Source organism: Osmerus eperlanus, chromosome 19, assembly GCF_963692335.1.
Source record: "Osmerus eperlanus chromosome 19, fOsmEpe2.1, whole genome shotgun sequence".
Classification (NCBI taxonomy): domain Eukaryota; kingdom Metazoa; phylum Chordata; class Actinopteri; order Osmeriformes; family Osmeridae; genus Osmerus; species Osmerus eperlanus.
Window position 1 is genome coordinate 3,689,048 of NC_085036.1, and position 15,685 is coordinate 3,704,732.

Here is a 15,685-nt window from a genome sequence, read left to right on the forward strand (position 1 = left end):
TCAGATTTGGCGAAATTGTTAGCTTGGATGTTATCTTTACATATAGATGGGGTCTTGTTGATGCGCACGCAGCTTCAAGGCAGAAAGACGCGTTCCATTTCACTTTTACTGTACCTACACCTTTAATGTTCCCGCCATCCCCCCATTTCTGAATAAAGTTCGACTGATCTGATTTGTTGATTTCTGTTGCTATGAAAACCAGTTTAGCCAAGCTAACTAACATTGTTTTTAGCTAGCTTGCATTACCATTCAATTGCTAACAAAACATTAGTAAAAATAGCTTGCTAATCGGGCAGAACTTGAACTCGGGCAGGAGACTCTGAGACCTCAGCGCACCACTAGCATCTCGTCATATCACGCAGTCGGAGCACAGCTAGATAATCAGCGTCAGCGCTCTTGGGTACCCAGCATGCAGTGCGGCATGTTAAAAAAACAACAGCTACGCAAGGGATTTCAGTTGTTGTGTTCGTTCAGTTAGAAGTTTGTAATGTTATTGGCCGGGTTTCCCAGATTCGTTAAGAAGCTCTTAACGCTAAGAGCTTCTTAGGAGCGTTCTAGAACGCTCTTAGAACGCTCCTAAGAAGCTCTTAGCGTTAAGAGCTTCTTAACGAATCTGGGAAACCCGGCCATTGTTTGTTAGTTAATATAATCTTGTTGGTCACCTTGAGTGTGCATGCTGTGTAGTTTAATGGGAACAGAGAGTCGGCCATTTTACTATCACAGGCTATACTTGCAAGGAGCTGAACGTGGGCTGTGCCCTAGACCAGACCAATTGCCTATGAGGCTAATCTTGATTCTGGATTGACTGAGATTCTGGAAAGAGATCTACTCAAGAAGAGAGTCAATATCTGTGGTTTTCAAGCCATCTTTGAGAAAGTTTGAAAACAATGTTGCGGTTAATATGTTTTGATTGTGGGAGGCAACTTTTGGACTACACCTAAACCTCATGCGGCCACCGCACCACCCGCACTGGCAAAGAGGGAAACAGCATGGATGGGGAAAGTGTGTGGGCAGAGCAAGCAGTAGTAGTACATAAACTACACACGTCCTTTACTAAAGTGTATTCTGACTTTCATAAAGTTATTGTTGTAATCAAAGCTTTTAAAGAATGGATCTCTGCATGATGGGCCTGACCAGAGCACAGGTGGCCTGACACAACACGCTTCAAAGTTGTCACTTTCAAAAGGGTGGCATTTTAACCCTGTCAGTCCAAAATGTCTAAAAGTTGGTACGCATGCCTTATTGCCAATGGGGAACAAAGAAGTCTCAAGAACCCATAATGTCGGCAGCATGGATATTTCTCTACAGTGACAATTTGTGAAGAATTTCAAAAAATGACTTCAAATCAGCCATTGATCCAATTGTATTGAAATGTTGTGTACATGTATGAAATACATGTCTGTGTCATGTCAATTTTGTAATGGTTTGCAATGCTGAGGAGGAACCCGCCATTGCTGCCTGCAGCTATATTTATTATTATTATTATTAGGGGCCAACTCGGAACGCGACCAGTGCCATGCGCAGAGCTACTCCCCCCGTCTCTGTTTAAAAAGAGCGTTTAGATATATAGTCTCGGTTAGTAAACCTGTGAAAGAGGAAGACCACTGTCTGCTGTTTCCCCATCACTTCTTTCGCTCCGAGCGAGTGTCCTGGGTCGGTGACATGGAAAGCAGCAAACACCTTGGGCCAGTGGCGCAATGGATAACGCGTCTGACTACGGATCAGAAGATTCCAGGTTCGACTCCTGGCTGGCTCGAGCATCCATTTAACCAATTCTGTATTTGGGCGATGAGGGAAAGATGTCTGTCAAGCAGTTGAGCGTAGCGCGCCAAACTAAAAGAACAGGCCTTATGCCCTTTTCACCAAAGCTCCTACTTTGATTCCTCACCGTTGCGCAGATACCAAGAAGGAAGCGCCTGAATGAACGTTTTGCTGCAGCAGGTATTGAAAGAGCTTGGGAAAAGGGAATGCTTTTCTTCACCGGTAGAAAAAAGAAAAAGCTGGCTATGGTGTGACCATACAAGGATTTGACGCAAACGAGTGAAAATGCATGTGCTGCATGCCATCAATACAAGCTGGTGCGAGTATAGTCACTTCAAAGCCGTTTTGGGGCGGATGAGTACCTATTTTAACTTGATTTAGGACCATTGAAAGTGTGAGAGTGACTGGCCTTGTTCTGCTTCGGGGACACAAAGGCAAGAATCATAATTTGTGTCCGAAAAAGGACACTATGCATAGCCCTTCCGCGCCATTCTTGTAAAACGCTCAACAATCTTGTCATAACCAAATAAAAAAGTGACGCCCCTTGAAATGTGGCAGAGAAAACAAGGTGGAAAATGGCTTGTTTGGAAATTGGGACGGCTTAGACAAAGGGAGAGAGGCTGGGAACTTACGTTCGCAGTTTATTCATGTGGCACAGCACAGGTCAGAACACCCGTGGACACCACCTCTCGTGCGTCCAGCGAGAAGTGGCGAGCCGTGATCGTATAGTGGTTAGTACTCTGCGTTGTGGTTGCAGCAACCCCGGTTCGAATCCGGGTCAAGGCATGTTTTTCGTTGTCCCTATGTGCAGACAAGGGACATTGCACGCCGTGCGTATACGCTATACGCGACCAGTGCCATGCGCAGAGCTACTACCCCCCGTCTCTGTTTAAAAAGAGCGTTTAGATATATAGTCTCGGTTAGTAAACCTGTGAAAGAGGAAGACTTTTGTCTGCTGTTTCTCCATCACTTCTTTCGCTCCGAGCGAGTGTCCTGGGTCGGTGACATGGCAAGCAGCAAACACCTTGGGCCAGTGGCGCAATGGATAACGCGTTTGACTACGGATCAGAAGATTCCAGGTTCGACTCCTGGCTGGCTCGATCATCCATTTAACCAATTCTGTATTTGGGCGATGAGGGAAAGATGTCTGTCAAGTAGTTGAGCGTAGCGCCAAACTAAAAGAACAGGCCTTATGCCCTTTTCACCAAAGCTCCTACTTTGATTCCTCACCGTTGCGCAGATACCAAGAAGGAAGCGCCTGAATGAACGTTTTGCTGCAGCAGGTATTGAAAGCGCTTGGGAAAAGGGAATGCTTTTCTTCACCGGTAGAAAAAAGAAAAAGCTGGCTATGGTGTGACCATACAAGGATTTGACGCAAACGAGTGAAAATGCATGTGCTGCATGCCATCAATACAAGCTGGTGCGAGTATAGTCACTTCAAAGCCGTTTTGGGGCGGATGAGTACCTATTTTAACTTGATTTAGGACCATTGAAAGTGTGAGAGTGACTGGCCTTGTTCTGCTTCGAGGACACAAAGGCAAGAATCATAATTTGTGTCCGAAAAAGGACACTATGCAGGGAATGAGTAGCCCTTCCGCGCCATTCTTGTAAAACGCTCAACAATATTGTCATAACCAAATAAAAAAGTGACGCCCCTTGAAATGTGGCAGAGAAAACAAGGTGGAAAATGGCTTGTTTGGAAATTGGGACGGCTTAGATAAAGGGAGAGAGGCTGGGAACTTACGTTCGCAGTTTATTCATGTGGCACAGCACAGGTCAGAACACCCGTGGCCACCACCTCTCGTGTGTCCAGCGAGAAGTGGCGAGCCGTGATCGTATAGTGGTTAGTACTCTGCGTTGTGGTCGCAGCAACCCCGGTTCGAATCCGGGTCAAGGCATGTTTTTCGTTGTCCCTATGTGCAGACAAGGGACATTGCACGCCGTGCGTATACGCTATACGCGACCAGTGCCATGCGCAGAGCTACTCCCCCCCGTCTCTGTTTAAAAAGAGCGTTTAGATATATAGTCTCAGTTAGTAAACCTATGAAAGAGGAAGACCTGTGTCTGCTGTTTCCCCATCACTTCTTTCGCTCCGAGCGAGTGTCCTGGGTCGGTGACATGGCAAGCAGCAACCACCTTGGGCCAGTGGCGCAATGGATAACGCGTCTGACTACGGATCAGAAGATTCCAGGTTCGACTCCTGGCTGGCTCGAGCATCCATTTAACCAATTCTGTATTTGGGCGATGAGGGAAAGATGTCTGTCAAGCAGTTGAGCGTAGCGCGCCAAACTAAAAGAACAGGCCTTATGCCCTTTTCACCAAAGCTCCTACTTTGATTCCTCACCGTTGCGCAGATACCAAGAAGGAAGCGCTTGAATGAACGTTTTGCTGCAGCAGGTATTGAAAGAGCTTGGGAAAAGGGAATGCTTTTCTTCACCGGTAGAAAAAAGAAAAAGCTGGCTATGGTGTGACCATACAAGGATTTGACGCAAACGAGTGAAAATGCATGTGCTGCATGCCATCAATACAAGCTGGTGCGAGTATAGTCACTTCAAAGCCGTTTGGGGGCGGATGAGTACCTATTTGAACTTGATTTAGGACCATTGAAAGTGTGAGAGTGACTGGCCTTGTTCTGCTTCGGGGACACAAAGGCAAGAATCATAATTTGTGTCCGAAAAAGGACACTATGCAGGGAATGAGTAGCCCTTCCGCGCCATTCTTGTAAAACGCTCAACAATCTTGTCATAACCAAATAAAAAAGTGACGCCCCTTGAAATGTGGCAGAGAAAACAAGGTGGAAAATGGCTTGTTTGGAAATTGGGACGGCTTAGACAAAGGGAGAGAGGCTGGGAACTTACGTTCGCAGTTTATTCATGTGGCACAGCACAGGTCAGAACACCCGTGGCCACCACCTCTCGTGTGTCCAGCGAGAAGTGGCGAGCCGTGATCGTATAGTGGTTAGTACTCTGCGTTGTGGTCGCAGCAACCCCGGTTCGAATCCGGGTCAAGGCACGTTTTCGTTGTCCCTATGTGAAGACAAGGGACGTTGCACGCCGTGCTTATACGCTATACGCGACCAGTGCCATGCGCAGAGCTACTCCCCCCCGTCTCTGTTTAAAAAGAGCGTTTAGATATATAGTCTCAGTTAGTAAACCTATGAAAGAGGAAGACCTGTGTCTGCTGTTTCCCCATCACTTCTTTCGCTCCGAGCGAGTGTCCTGGGTCGTTGACATGGCAAGCAGCAACCACCTTGGGCCAGTGGCGCAATGGATAACGCGTCTGACTACGGATCAGAAGATTCCAGGTTCGACTCCTGGCTGGCTCGAGCATCCATTTAACCAATTCTGTATTTGGGCGATGAGGGAAAGATGTCTGTCAAGCAGTTGAGCGTAGCGCGCCAAACTAAAAGAACAGGCCTTATGCCCTTTTCACCAAAGCTCCTACTTTGATTCCTCACCGTTGCGCAGATACCAAGAAGGAAGCGCTTGAATGAACGTTTTGCTGCAGCAGGTATTGAAAGAGCTTGGGAAAAGGGAATGCTTTTCTTCACCGGTAGAAAAAAGAAAAAGCTGGCTATGGTGTGACCATACAAGGATTTGACGCAAACGAGTGAAAATGCATGTGCTGCATGCCATCAATACAAGCTGGTGCGAGTATAGTCACTTCAAAGCCGTTTGGGGGCGGATGAGTACCTATTTGAACTTGATTTAGGACCATTGAAAGTGTGAGAGTGACTGGCCTTGTTCTGCTTCGGGGACACAAAGGCAAGAATCATAATTTGTGTCCGAAAAAGGACACTATGCAGGGAATGAGTAGCCCTTCCGCGCCATTCTTGTAAAACGCTCAACAATCTTGTCATAACCAAATAAAAAAGTGACGCCCCTTGAAATGTGGCAGAGAAAACAAGGTGGAAAATGGCTTGTTTGGAAATTGGGACGGCTTAGACAAAGGGAGAGAGGCTGGGAACTTACGTTCGCAGTTTATTCATGTGGCACAGCACAGGTCAGAACACCCGTGGCCACCACCTCTCGTGTGTCCAGCGAGAAGTGGCGAGCCGTGATCGTATAGTGGTTAGTACTCTGCGTTGTGGTCGCAGCAACCCCGGTTCGAATCCGGGTCAAGGCACGTTTTCGTTGTCCCTATGTGAAGACAAGGGACGTTGCACGCCGTGCTTATACGCTATACGCGACCAGTGCCATGCGCAGAGCTGCTCCCCCCCGTCTTTGTTTAAAAAGAGCGTTTAGATATATAGTCTCGGTTAGTAAACCTATGAAAGAGGAAGACCTGTGTCTGCTGTTTCCCCATCACTTCTTTCGCTCCGAGCGAGTGTCTTGGGTCGGTGACATGGAAAGCAGCAAACACCTTGGGCCAGTGGCGCAATGGATAACGCGTCTGACTACGGATCAGAAGATTCCAGGTTCGACTCCTGGCTGGCTCGAGCATCCATTTAACCAATTCTGTATTTGGGCGATGAGGGAAAGATGTCTGTCAAGCAGTTGAGCGTAGCGCGCCAAACTAAAAGAACAGGCCTTATGCCCTTTTCACCAAAGCTCCTACTTTGATTCCTCACCGTTGCGCAGATACCAAGAAGGAAGCGCCTGAATGAACGTTTTGCTGCAGCAGGTATTGAAAGAGCTTGGGAAAAGGGAATGCTTTTCTTCACCGGTAGAAAAAAGAAAAAGCTGGCTATGGTGTGACCATACAAGGATTTGACGCAAACGAGTGAAAATGCATGTGCTGCATGCCATCAATACAAGCTGGTGCGAGTATAGTCACTTCAAAGCCGTTTTGGGGCGGATGAGTACCTATTTTAACTTGATTTAGGACCATTGAAAGTGTGAGAGTGACTGGCCTTGTTCTGCTTCGGGGACACAAAGGCAAGAATCATAATTTGTGTCCGAAAAAGGACACTATGCATAGCCCTTCCGCGCCATTCTTGTAAAACGCTCAACAATCTTGTCATAACCAAATAAAAAAGTGACGCCCCTTGAAATGTGGCAGAGAAAACAAGGTGGAAAATGGCTTGTTTGGAAATTGGGACGGCTTAGACAAAGGGAGAGAGGCTGGGAACTTACGTTCGCAGTTTATTCATGTGGCACAGCACAGGTCAGAACACCCGTGGCCACCTCCTCTCGTGTGTCCAGGGAGAAGTGGCGTGCCGTGATCGTATAGTGGTTAGTACTCTGCGTTGTGGTCGCAGCAACCCCGGTTCGAATCCGGGTCACGGCACATTTTTCGTTGTCCCTATGTGCAGACAAGGGACGTTGCGCACCGTGCGTATACGCGATCAGTGCCATGCGCAGAGCTACTCCCCCCGTCTCTGTTTAAAAAGAGCGTTTAGATATATAGTCTCGGTTAGTAAACCTGTGAAAGAGGAAGACCACTGTCTGCTGTTTCCCCATCACTTCTTTCGCTCCGAGCGAGTGTCCTGGGTCGGTGACATGGAAAGCAGCAAACACCTTGGGCCAGTGGCGCAATGGATAACGCGTCTGACTACGGATCAGAAGATTCCAGGTTCGACTCCTGGCTGGCTCGAGCATCCATTTAACCAATTCTGTATTTGGGCGATGAGGGAAAGATGTCTGTCAAGCAGTTGAGCGTAGCGCGCCAAACTAAAAGAACAGGCCTTATGCCCTTTTCACCAAAGCTCCTACTTTGATTCCTCACCGTTGCGCAGATACCAAGAAGGAAGCGCCTGAATGAACGTTTTGCTGCAGCAGGTATTGAAAGAGCTTGGGAAAAGGGAATGCTTTTCTTCACCGGTAGAAAAAAGAAAAAGCTGGCTATGGTGTGACCATACAAGGATTTGACGCAAACGAGTGAAAATGCATGTGCTGCATGCCATCAATACAAGCTGGTGCGAGTATAGTCACTTCAAAGCCGTTTTGGGGCGGATGAGTACCTATTTTAACTTGATTTAGGACCATTGAAAGTGTGAGAGTGACTGGCCTTGTTCTGCTTCGGGGACACAAAGGCAAGAATCATAATTTGTGTCCGAAAAAGGACACTATGCATAGCCCTTCCGCGCCATTCTTGTAAAACGCTCAACAATCTTGTCATAACCAAATAAAAAAGTGACGCCCCTTGAAATGTGGCAGAGAAAACAAGGTGGAAAATGGCTTGTTTGGAAATTGGGACGGCTTAGACAAAGGGAGAGAGGCTGGGAACTTACGTTCGCAGTTTATTCATGTGGCACAGCACAGGTCAGAACACCCGTGGCCACCACCTCTCGTGCGTCCAGCGAGAAGTGGCGAGCCGTGATCGTATAGTGGTTAGTACTCTGCGTTGTGGTCGCAGTAACCCCGGTTCGAATCCGGGTCAAGGCATGTTTTTCGTTGTCCCTATGTGAAGACAAGGGACGTTGCACGCCCTGCTTATGCGCTATACGCGACCAGTGCCATGCGCAGAGCTGCTCCCCCCCGTCTCTGTTTAAAAAGAGCGTTTAGATATATAGTCTCGGTTAGTAAACCTATGAAAGAGGAAGACCTGTGTCTGCTGTTTCCCCATCACTTCTTTCGCTCCGAGCGAGTGTCCTGGGTCGGTGACATGGCAAGCAGCAAGCACCTTGGGCCAGTGGCGCAATGGATAACGCGTCTGACTACGGATCAGAAGATTCCAGGTTCGACTCCTGGCTGGCTCGAGCATCCATTTAACCAATTCTGTATTTGGGCGATGAGGGAAAGATGTCTGTTGAGCGTAGCGCGCCAAACTAAAAGAACAGGCCTTATGCCCTTTTCACCAAAGCTCCTACTTTGATTCCACACCGTTGCGCAGATACCAAGAAGGAAGCGCCTGAATGAACGTTTTTCTGCAGCAGGTATTGAAAGAGCTTGGGAAAAGGGAATGCTTTTCTTCACCGGTAGAAAAAAGAAAAAGCTGGCTATGGTGTGACCATACAAGGATTTGACGCAAACGAGTGAAAATGCATGTGCTGCATGCCATCAATACAAGCTGGTGCGAGTATAGTCACTTCAAAGCCGTTTGGGGGCGGATGAGTACCTATTTGAACTTGATTTAGGACCATTGAAAGTGTGAGAGTGACTGGCCTTGTTCTGCTTCGGGGACACAAAGGCAAGAATCATAATTTGTGTCCGAAAAAGGACACTATGCAGGGAATGAGTAGCCCTTCCGCGCCATTCTTGTAAAACGCTCAACAATATTGTCATAACCAAATAAAAAAGTGACGCCCCTTGAAATGTGGCAGAGAAAACAAGGTGGAAAATGGCTTGTTTGGAAATTGGGACGGCTTAGACAAAGGGAGAGAGGCTGGGAACTTACGTTCGCAGTTTATTCATGTGGCACAGCACAGGTCAGAACACCCGTGGCCACCACCTCTCGTGTGTCCAGCGAGAAGTGGCGAGCCGTGATCGTATAGTGGTTAGTACTCTGCGTTGTGGTCGCAGCAACCCCGGTTCGAATCCGGGTCAAGGCATGTTTTTCGTTGTCCCTATGTGAAGACAAGGGACGTTGCACGCCGTGCTTATACGCTATACGCGACCAGTGCCATGCGCAGAGCTGCTCCCCCCCGTCTTTGTTTAAAAAGAGCGTTTAGATATATAGTCTCGGTTAGTAAACCTATGAAAGAGGAAGACCTGTGTCTGCTGTTTCCCCATCACTTCTTTCGCTCCGAGCGAGTGTCCTGGGTCGGTGACATGGCAAGCAGCAAACACCTTGGGCCAGTGGCGCAATGGATAACGCGTCTGACTACGGATCAGAAGATTCCAGGTTCGACTCCTGGCTGGCTCGAGCATCCATTTAACCAATTCTGTATTTGGGCGATGAGGGAAAGATGTCTGTCAAGCAGTTGAGCGTAGCGCGCCAAACTAAAAGAACAGGCCTTATGCCCTTTTCACCAAAGCTCCTACTTTGATTCCTCACCGTTGCGCAGATACCAAGAAGGAAGCGCTTGAATGAACGTTTTGCTGCAGCAGGTATTGAAAGAGCTTGGGAAAAGGGAATGCTTTTCTTCACCGGTAGAAAAAAGAAAAAGCTGGCTATGGTGTGACCATACAAGGATTTGACGCAAACGAGTGAAAATGCATGTGCTGCATGCCATCAATACAAGCTTTTGCGAGTATAGTCACTTCAAAGCCGTTTGGGGGCGGATGAGTACCTATTTGAACTTGATTTAGGACCATTGAAAGTGTGAGAGTGACTGGCCTTGTTCTGCTTCGGGGACACAAAGGCAAGAATCATAATTTGTGTCAGAAAAAGGACACTATGCATAGCCCTTCCGCGCCATTCTTGTAAAACGCTCAACAATCTTGTCATAACCAAATAAAAAAGTGACGCCCCTTGAAATGTGGCAGAGAAAACAAGGTGGAAAATGGCTTGTTTGGAAATTGGGACGGCTTAGACAAAGGGAGAGAGGCTGGGAACTTACGTTCGCAGTTTATTCATGTGGCACAGCACAGGTCAGAACACCCGTGGACACCACCTCTCGTGCGTCCAGCGAGAAGTGGCGAGCCGTGATCGTATAGTGGTTAGTACTCTGCGTTGTGGTCGCAGCAACCCCGGTTCGAATCCGGGTCAAGGCATGTTTTTCGTTGTCCCTATGTGCAGACAAGGGACATTGCACACCGTGCGTATACGCTATACGCGACCAGTGCCATGCGCAGAGCTACTACCCCCCGTCTCTGTTTAAAAAGAGCGTTTAGATATATAGTCTCGGTTAGTAAACCTGTGAAAGAGGAAGACTTTTGGCTGCTGTTTCTCCATCACTTCTTTCGCTCCGAGCGAGTGTCCTGGGTCGGTGACATGGCAAGCAGCAAACACCTTGGGCCAGTGGCGCAATGGATAACGCGTTTGACTACGGATCAGAAGATTCCAGGTTCGACTCCTGGCTGGCTCGATCATCCATTTAACCAATTCTGTATTTGGGCGATGAGGGAAAGATGTCTGTCAAGTAGTTGAGCGTAGCGCCAAACTAAAAGAACAGGCCTTATGCCCTTTTCACCAAAGCTCCTACTTTGATTCCTCACCGTTGCGCAGATACCAAGAAGGAAGCGCCTGAATGAACGTTTTGCTGCAGCAGGTATTGAAAGCGCTTGGGAAAAGGGAATGCTTTTCTTCACCGGTAGAAAAAAGAAAAAGCTGGCTATGGTGTGACCATACAAGGATTTGACGCAAACGAGTGAAAATGCATGTGCTGCATGCCATCAATACAAGCTGGTGCGAGTATAGTCACTTCAAAGCCGTTTTGGGGCGGATGAGTACCTATTTTAACTTGATTTAGGACCATTGAAAGTGTGAGAGTGACTGGCCTTGTTCTGCTTCGAGGACACAAAGGCAAGAATCATAATTTGTGTCCGAAAAAGGACACTATGCAGGGAATGAGTAGCCCTTCCGCGCCATTCTTGTAAAACGCTCAACAATATTGTCATAACCAAATAAAAAAGTGACGCCCCTTGAAATGTGGCAGAGAAAACAAGGTGGAAAATGGCTTGTTTGGAAATTGGGACGGCTTAGATAAAGGGAGAGAGGCTGGGAACTTACGTTCGCAGTTTATTCATGTGGCACAGCACAGGTCAGAACACCCGTGGCCACCACCTCTCGTGTGTCCAGCGAGAAGTGGCGAGCCGTGATCGTATAGTGGTTAGTACTCTGCGTTGTGGTCGCAGCAACCCCGGTTCGAATCCGGGTCAAGGCATGTTTTTCGTTGTCCCTATGTGCAGACAAGGGACATTGCACGCCGTGCGTATACGCTATACGCGACCAGTGCCATGCGCAGAGCTACTCCCCCCCGTCTCTGTTTAAAAAGAGCGTTTAGATATATAGTCTCAGTTAGTAAACCTATGAAAGAGGAAGACCTGTGTCTGCTGTTTCCCCATCACTTCTTTCGCTCCGAGCGAGTGTCCTGGGTCGGTGACATGGCAAGCAGCAACCACCTTGGGCCAGTGGCGCAATGGATAACGCGTCTGACTACGGATCAGAAGATTCCAGGTTCGACTCCTGGCTGGCTCGAGCATCCATTTAACCAATTCTGTATTTTGGCGATGAGGGAAAGATGTCTGTCAAGCAGTTGAGCGTAGCGCGCCAAACTAAAAGAACAGGCCTTATGCCCTTTTCACCAAAGCTCCTACTTTGATTCCTCACCGTTGCGCAGATACCAAGAAGGAAGCGCTTGAATGAACGTTTTGCTGCAGCAGGTATTGAAAGAGCTTGGGAAAAGGGAATGCTTTTCTTCACCGGTAGAAAAAAGAAAAAGCTGGCTATGGTGTGACCATACAAGGATTTGACGCAAACGAGTGAAAATGCATGTGCTGCATGCCATCAATACAAGCTGGTGCGAGTATAGTCACTTCAAAGCCGTTTGGGGGCGGATGAGTACCTATTTGAACTTGATTTAGGACCATTGAAAGTGTGAGAGTGACTGGCCTTGTTCTGCTTCGGGGACACAAAGGCAAGAATCATAATTTGTGTCCGAAAAAGGACACTATGCAGGGAATGAGTAGCCCTTCCGCGCCATTCTTGTAAAACGCTCAACAATCTTGTCATAACCAAATAAAAAAGTGACGCCCCTTGAAATGTGGCAGAGAAAACAAGGTGGAAAATGGCTTGTTTGGAAATTGGGACGGCTTAGACAAAGGGAGAGAGGCTGGGAACTTACGTTCGCAGTTTATTCATGTGGCACAGCACAGGTCAGAACACCCGTGGCCACCACCTCTCGTGTGTCCAGGGAGAAGTGGCGTGCCGTGATCGTATAGTGGTTAGTACTCTGCGTTGTGGTCGCAGCAATCCGGGTCAAGGCATGTTTTTCGTTGTCCCTATGTGCAGACAAGGGACATTGCACGCCGTGCGTATACGCTATACGCGACCAGTGCCATGCGCAGAGCTACTCCCCCCCCGTCTCTGTTTAAAAAGAGCGTTTAGATATATAGTCTCAGTTAGTAAACCTATGAAAGAGGAAGACCTGTGTCTGCTGTTTCCCCATCACTTCTTTCGCTCCGAGCGAGTGTCCTGGGTCGGTGACATGGCAAGCAGCAAACACCTTGGGCCAGTGGCGCAATGGATAATGCGTCTGACTACGGATCAGAAGATTCCAGGTTCGACTCCTGGCTGGCTCGAGCATCCATTTAAACAATTCTGTATTTTGGCGATGAGGGAAAGATGTCTGTCAAGCAGTTGAGCGTAGCGCGCCAAACTAAAAGAACAGGCCTTATGCCCTTTTCACCAAAGCTCCTACTTTGATTCCTCACCGTTGCGCAGATACCAAGAAGGAAGCGCTTGAATGAACGTTTTGCTGCAGCAGGTATTGAAAGAGCTTGGGAAAAGGGAATGCTTTTCTTCACCGGTAGAAAAAAGAAAAAGCTGGCTATGGTGTGACCATACAAGGATTTGACGCAAACGAGTGAAAATGCATGTGCTGCATGCCATCAATACAAGCTGGTGCGAGTATAGTCACTTCAAAGCCGTTTGGGGGCGGATGAGTACCTATTTGAACTTGATTTAGGACCATTGAAAGTGTGAGAGTGACTGGCCTTGTTCTGCTTCGGGGACACAAAGGCAAGAATCATAATTTGTGTCCGAAAAAGGACACTATGCATAGCCCTTCCGCGCCATTCTTGTAAAACGCTCAACAATCTTGTCATAACCAAATAAAAAAGTGACGCCCCTTGAAATGTGGCAGAGAAAACAAGGTGGAAAATGGCTTGTTTGGAAATTGGGACGGCTTAGACAAAGGGAGAGAGGCTGGGAACTTACGTTCGCAGTTTATTCATGTGGCACAGCACAGGTCAGAACACCCGTGGCCACCACCTCTCGTGCGTCCAGCGAGAAGTGGCGAGCCGTGATCGTATAGTGGTTAGTACTCTGCGTTGTGGTCGCAGCAACCCCGGTTCGAATCCGTGTCACGGCACATTTTTCGTTGTCCCTATGTGCAGACAAGGGACGTTTCGCGCCGTGCGTATACGCGACCAGTGCCATGCGCAGAGCTACTCTCCCTCTGTTTAAAAAGAGCGTTTAGATATATAGTCTCGGTTAGTAAACCTGTGAAAGAGGAAGACCACTGTCTGCTGTTTCCCCATCACTTCTTTCGCTCCGAGCGAGTGTCCTGGGTCGGTGACATGGCAAGCAGCAAACACCTTGGGCCAGTGGCGCAATGGATAACGCGTTTGACTACGGATCAGAAGATTCCAGGTTCGACTCCTGGCTGGCTCGATCATCCATTTAACCAATTCTGTATTTGGGCGATGAGGGAAAGATGTCTGTCAAGTAGTTGAGCGTAGCGCGCCAAACTAAAAGAACAGGCCTTATGCCCTTTTCACCAAAGCTCCTACTTTGATTCCTCACTGTTGCGCAGATACCAAGAAGGAAGCGCCTGAATGAACGTTTTACTGCAGCAGGTATTGAAAGCGCTTGGGAAAAGGGAATTCTTTTCTTCACCGGTAGAAAAAAGAAAAAGCTGGCTATGGTGTGACCATACAAGGATTTGACGCAAACGAGTGAAAATGCATGTGCTGCATGCCATCAATACAAGCTGGTGCGAGTATAGTCACTTCAAAGCCGTTTTGGGGCGGATGAGTACCTATTTTAACGTGATTTAGGACCATTGAAAGTGTGAGAGTGACTGGCCTTGTTCTGCTTCGAGGACACAAAGGCAAGAATCATAATTTGTGTCCGAAAAAGGACACTATGCAGGGAATGAGTAGCCCTTCCGCGCCATTCTTGTAAAACGCTCAACAATATTGTCATAACCAAATAAAAAAGTGACGCCCCTTGAAATGTGGCAGAGAAAACAAGGTGGAAAATGGCTTGTTTGGAAATTGGGACGGCTTAGACAAAGGGAGAGAGGCTGGGAACTTACGTTCGCAGTTTATTCATGTGGCACAGCACAGGTCAGAACACCCGTGGCCACCACCTCTCGTGTGTCCAGCGAGAAGTGGCGAGCCGTGATCGTATAGTGGTTAGTACTCTGCGTTGTGGTCGCAGCAACCCCGGTTCGAATCCGGGTCACGGCACATTTTCATTGTCCCTATGTGAAGACAAGGGACGTTGCACGCCGTGCTTATACGCTATACGCGACCAGTGCCATGCGCAGAGCTGCTCCCCCCCGTCTTTTTAAAAAAAGAGCGTTTAGATATATAGTCTCGGTTAGTAAACCTATGAAAGAGGAAGACCTGTGTCTGTTGTTTCCCCATCACTTCTCTCGCTCCGAGCGAGTGTCCTGGGTCGGTGACATGGCAAGCAGCAAGCACCTTGGGCCAGTGGCGCAATGGATAACGCGTCTGACTACGGATCAGAAGATTCCAGGTTCGACTCCTGGCTGGCTCTAGCATCCATTTAACCAATTCTGTATTTGGGCGATGAGGGAAAGATGTCTGTCAAGCTGTTGAGCGTAGCGCGCCAAACTAAAAGAACAGGCCTTATGCCCTTTTCACCAAAGCTCCTACTTTGATTCCTCACCGTTGCGCAGATACCAAGAAGGAAGCGCCTGAATGAACGTTTTGCTGCAGCAGGTATTGAAAGCGCTTGGGAAAAGGGAATGCTTTTCTTCACCGGTAGAAAAAAGAAAAAGCTGGCTATGGTGTGACCATACAAGGATTTGACGCAAACGAGTGAAAATGCATGTGCTGCATGCCATCAATACAAGCTGGTGCGAGTATAGTCACTTCAAAGCCGTTTGGGGGCGGATGAGTACCTATTTGAACTTGATTTAGGACCATTGAAAGTGTGAGAGTGACTGGCCTTGTTCTGCTTCGGGGACACAAAGGCAAGAATCATAATTTGTGTCCGAAAAAGGACACTATGCATAGCCCTTCCGCGCCATTCTTGTAAAACGCTCAACAATCTTGTCATAACCAAATAAAAAAGTGACGCCCCTTGAAATGTGGCAGAGAAAACAAGGTGGAAAATGGCTTGTTTGGAAATTGGGACGGCTTAGACAAAGGGAGAGAGGCTGGGAACTTACGTTCGCAGTTTATTC

General features: G+C 47.9%; 15 non-coding genes across 15 annotated transcripts; all 15 read left to right on the plus strand.

Annotated features, from left to right (window-relative positions):
• The first annotated feature begins 1,683 nt into the window (after positions 1–1,683).
• On the plus strand, positions 1,684–1,756 carry trnar-acg (transfer RNA arginine (anticodon ACG)). Its single transcript has one exon. It is a non-coding gene; the product is annotated as a tRNA-Arg (tRNA).
• Positions 1,757–2,788: 1,032 nt separating this feature from the next.
• On the plus strand, positions 2,789–2,861 carry trnar-acg (transfer RNA arginine (anticodon ACG)). Its single transcript has one exon. It is a non-coding gene; the product is annotated as a tRNA-Arg (tRNA).
• Positions 2,862–3,900: 1,039 nt separating this feature from the next.
• Positions 3,901–3,973, plus strand: trnar-acg (transfer RNA arginine (anticodon ACG)). The gene has a single exon. It is a non-coding gene; the product is annotated as a tRNA-Arg (tRNA).
• Positions 3,974–5,013: 1,040 nt separating this feature from the next.
• Positions 5,014–5,086, plus strand: trnar-acg (transfer RNA arginine (anticodon ACG)). Its single transcript has one exon. It is a non-coding gene; the product is annotated as a tRNA-Arg (tRNA).
• A 1,040-nt stretch (positions 5,087–6,126) lies between these two features.
• On the plus strand, positions 6,127–6,199 carry trnar-acg (transfer RNA arginine (anticodon ACG)). The gene has a single exon. It is a non-coding gene; the product is annotated as a tRNA-Arg (tRNA).
• Positions 6,200–6,918: 719 nt separating this feature from the next.
• On the plus strand, positions 6,919–6,990 carry trnah-gug (transfer RNA histidin (anticodon GUG)). The gene has a single exon. It is a non-coding gene; the product is annotated as a tRNA-His (tRNA).
• Positions 6,991–7,223: 233 nt separating this feature from the next.
• trnar-acg (transfer RNA arginine (anticodon ACG)) lies at positions 7,224–7,296 on the plus strand. Its single transcript has one exon. It is a non-coding gene; the product is annotated as a tRNA-Arg (tRNA).
• A 1,032-nt stretch (positions 7,297–8,328) lies between these two features.
• On the plus strand, positions 8,329–8,401 carry trnar-acg (transfer RNA arginine (anticodon ACG)). Its single transcript has one exon. It is a non-coding gene; the product is annotated as a tRNA-Arg (tRNA).
• Positions 8,402–9,434: 1,033 nt separating this feature from the next.
• trnar-acg (transfer RNA arginine (anticodon ACG)) lies at positions 9,435–9,507 on the plus strand. The gene has a single exon. It is a non-coding gene; the product is annotated as a tRNA-Arg (tRNA).
• Positions 9,508–10,539: 1,032 nt separating this feature from the next.
• On the plus strand, positions 10,540–10,612 carry trnar-acg (transfer RNA arginine (anticodon ACG)). Its single transcript has one exon. It is a non-coding gene; the product is annotated as a tRNA-Arg (tRNA).
• Positions 10,613–11,651: 1,039 nt separating this feature from the next.
• On the plus strand, positions 11,652–11,724 carry trnar-acg (transfer RNA arginine (anticodon ACG)). Its single transcript has one exon. It is a non-coding gene; the product is annotated as a tRNA-Arg (tRNA).
• A 1,030-nt stretch (positions 11,725–12,754) lies between these two features.
• trnar-acg (transfer RNA arginine (anticodon ACG)) lies at positions 12,755–12,827 on the plus strand. The gene has a single exon. It is a non-coding gene; the product is annotated as a tRNA-Arg (tRNA).
• Positions 12,828–13,847: 1,020 nt separating this feature from the next.
• trnar-acg (transfer RNA arginine (anticodon ACG)) lies at positions 13,848–13,920 on the plus strand. The gene has a single exon. It is a non-coding gene; the product is annotated as a tRNA-Arg (tRNA).
• Positions 13,921–14,648: 728 nt separating this feature from the next.
• Positions 14,649–14,720, plus strand: trnah-gug (transfer RNA histidin (anticodon GUG)). Its single transcript has one exon. It is a non-coding gene; the product is annotated as a tRNA-His (tRNA).
• A 240-nt stretch (positions 14,721–14,960) lies between these two features.
• trnar-acg (transfer RNA arginine (anticodon ACG)) lies at positions 14,961–15,033 on the plus strand. The gene has a single exon. It is a non-coding gene; the product is annotated as a tRNA-Arg (tRNA).
• Positions 15,034–15,685: the final 652 nt, after the last annotated feature.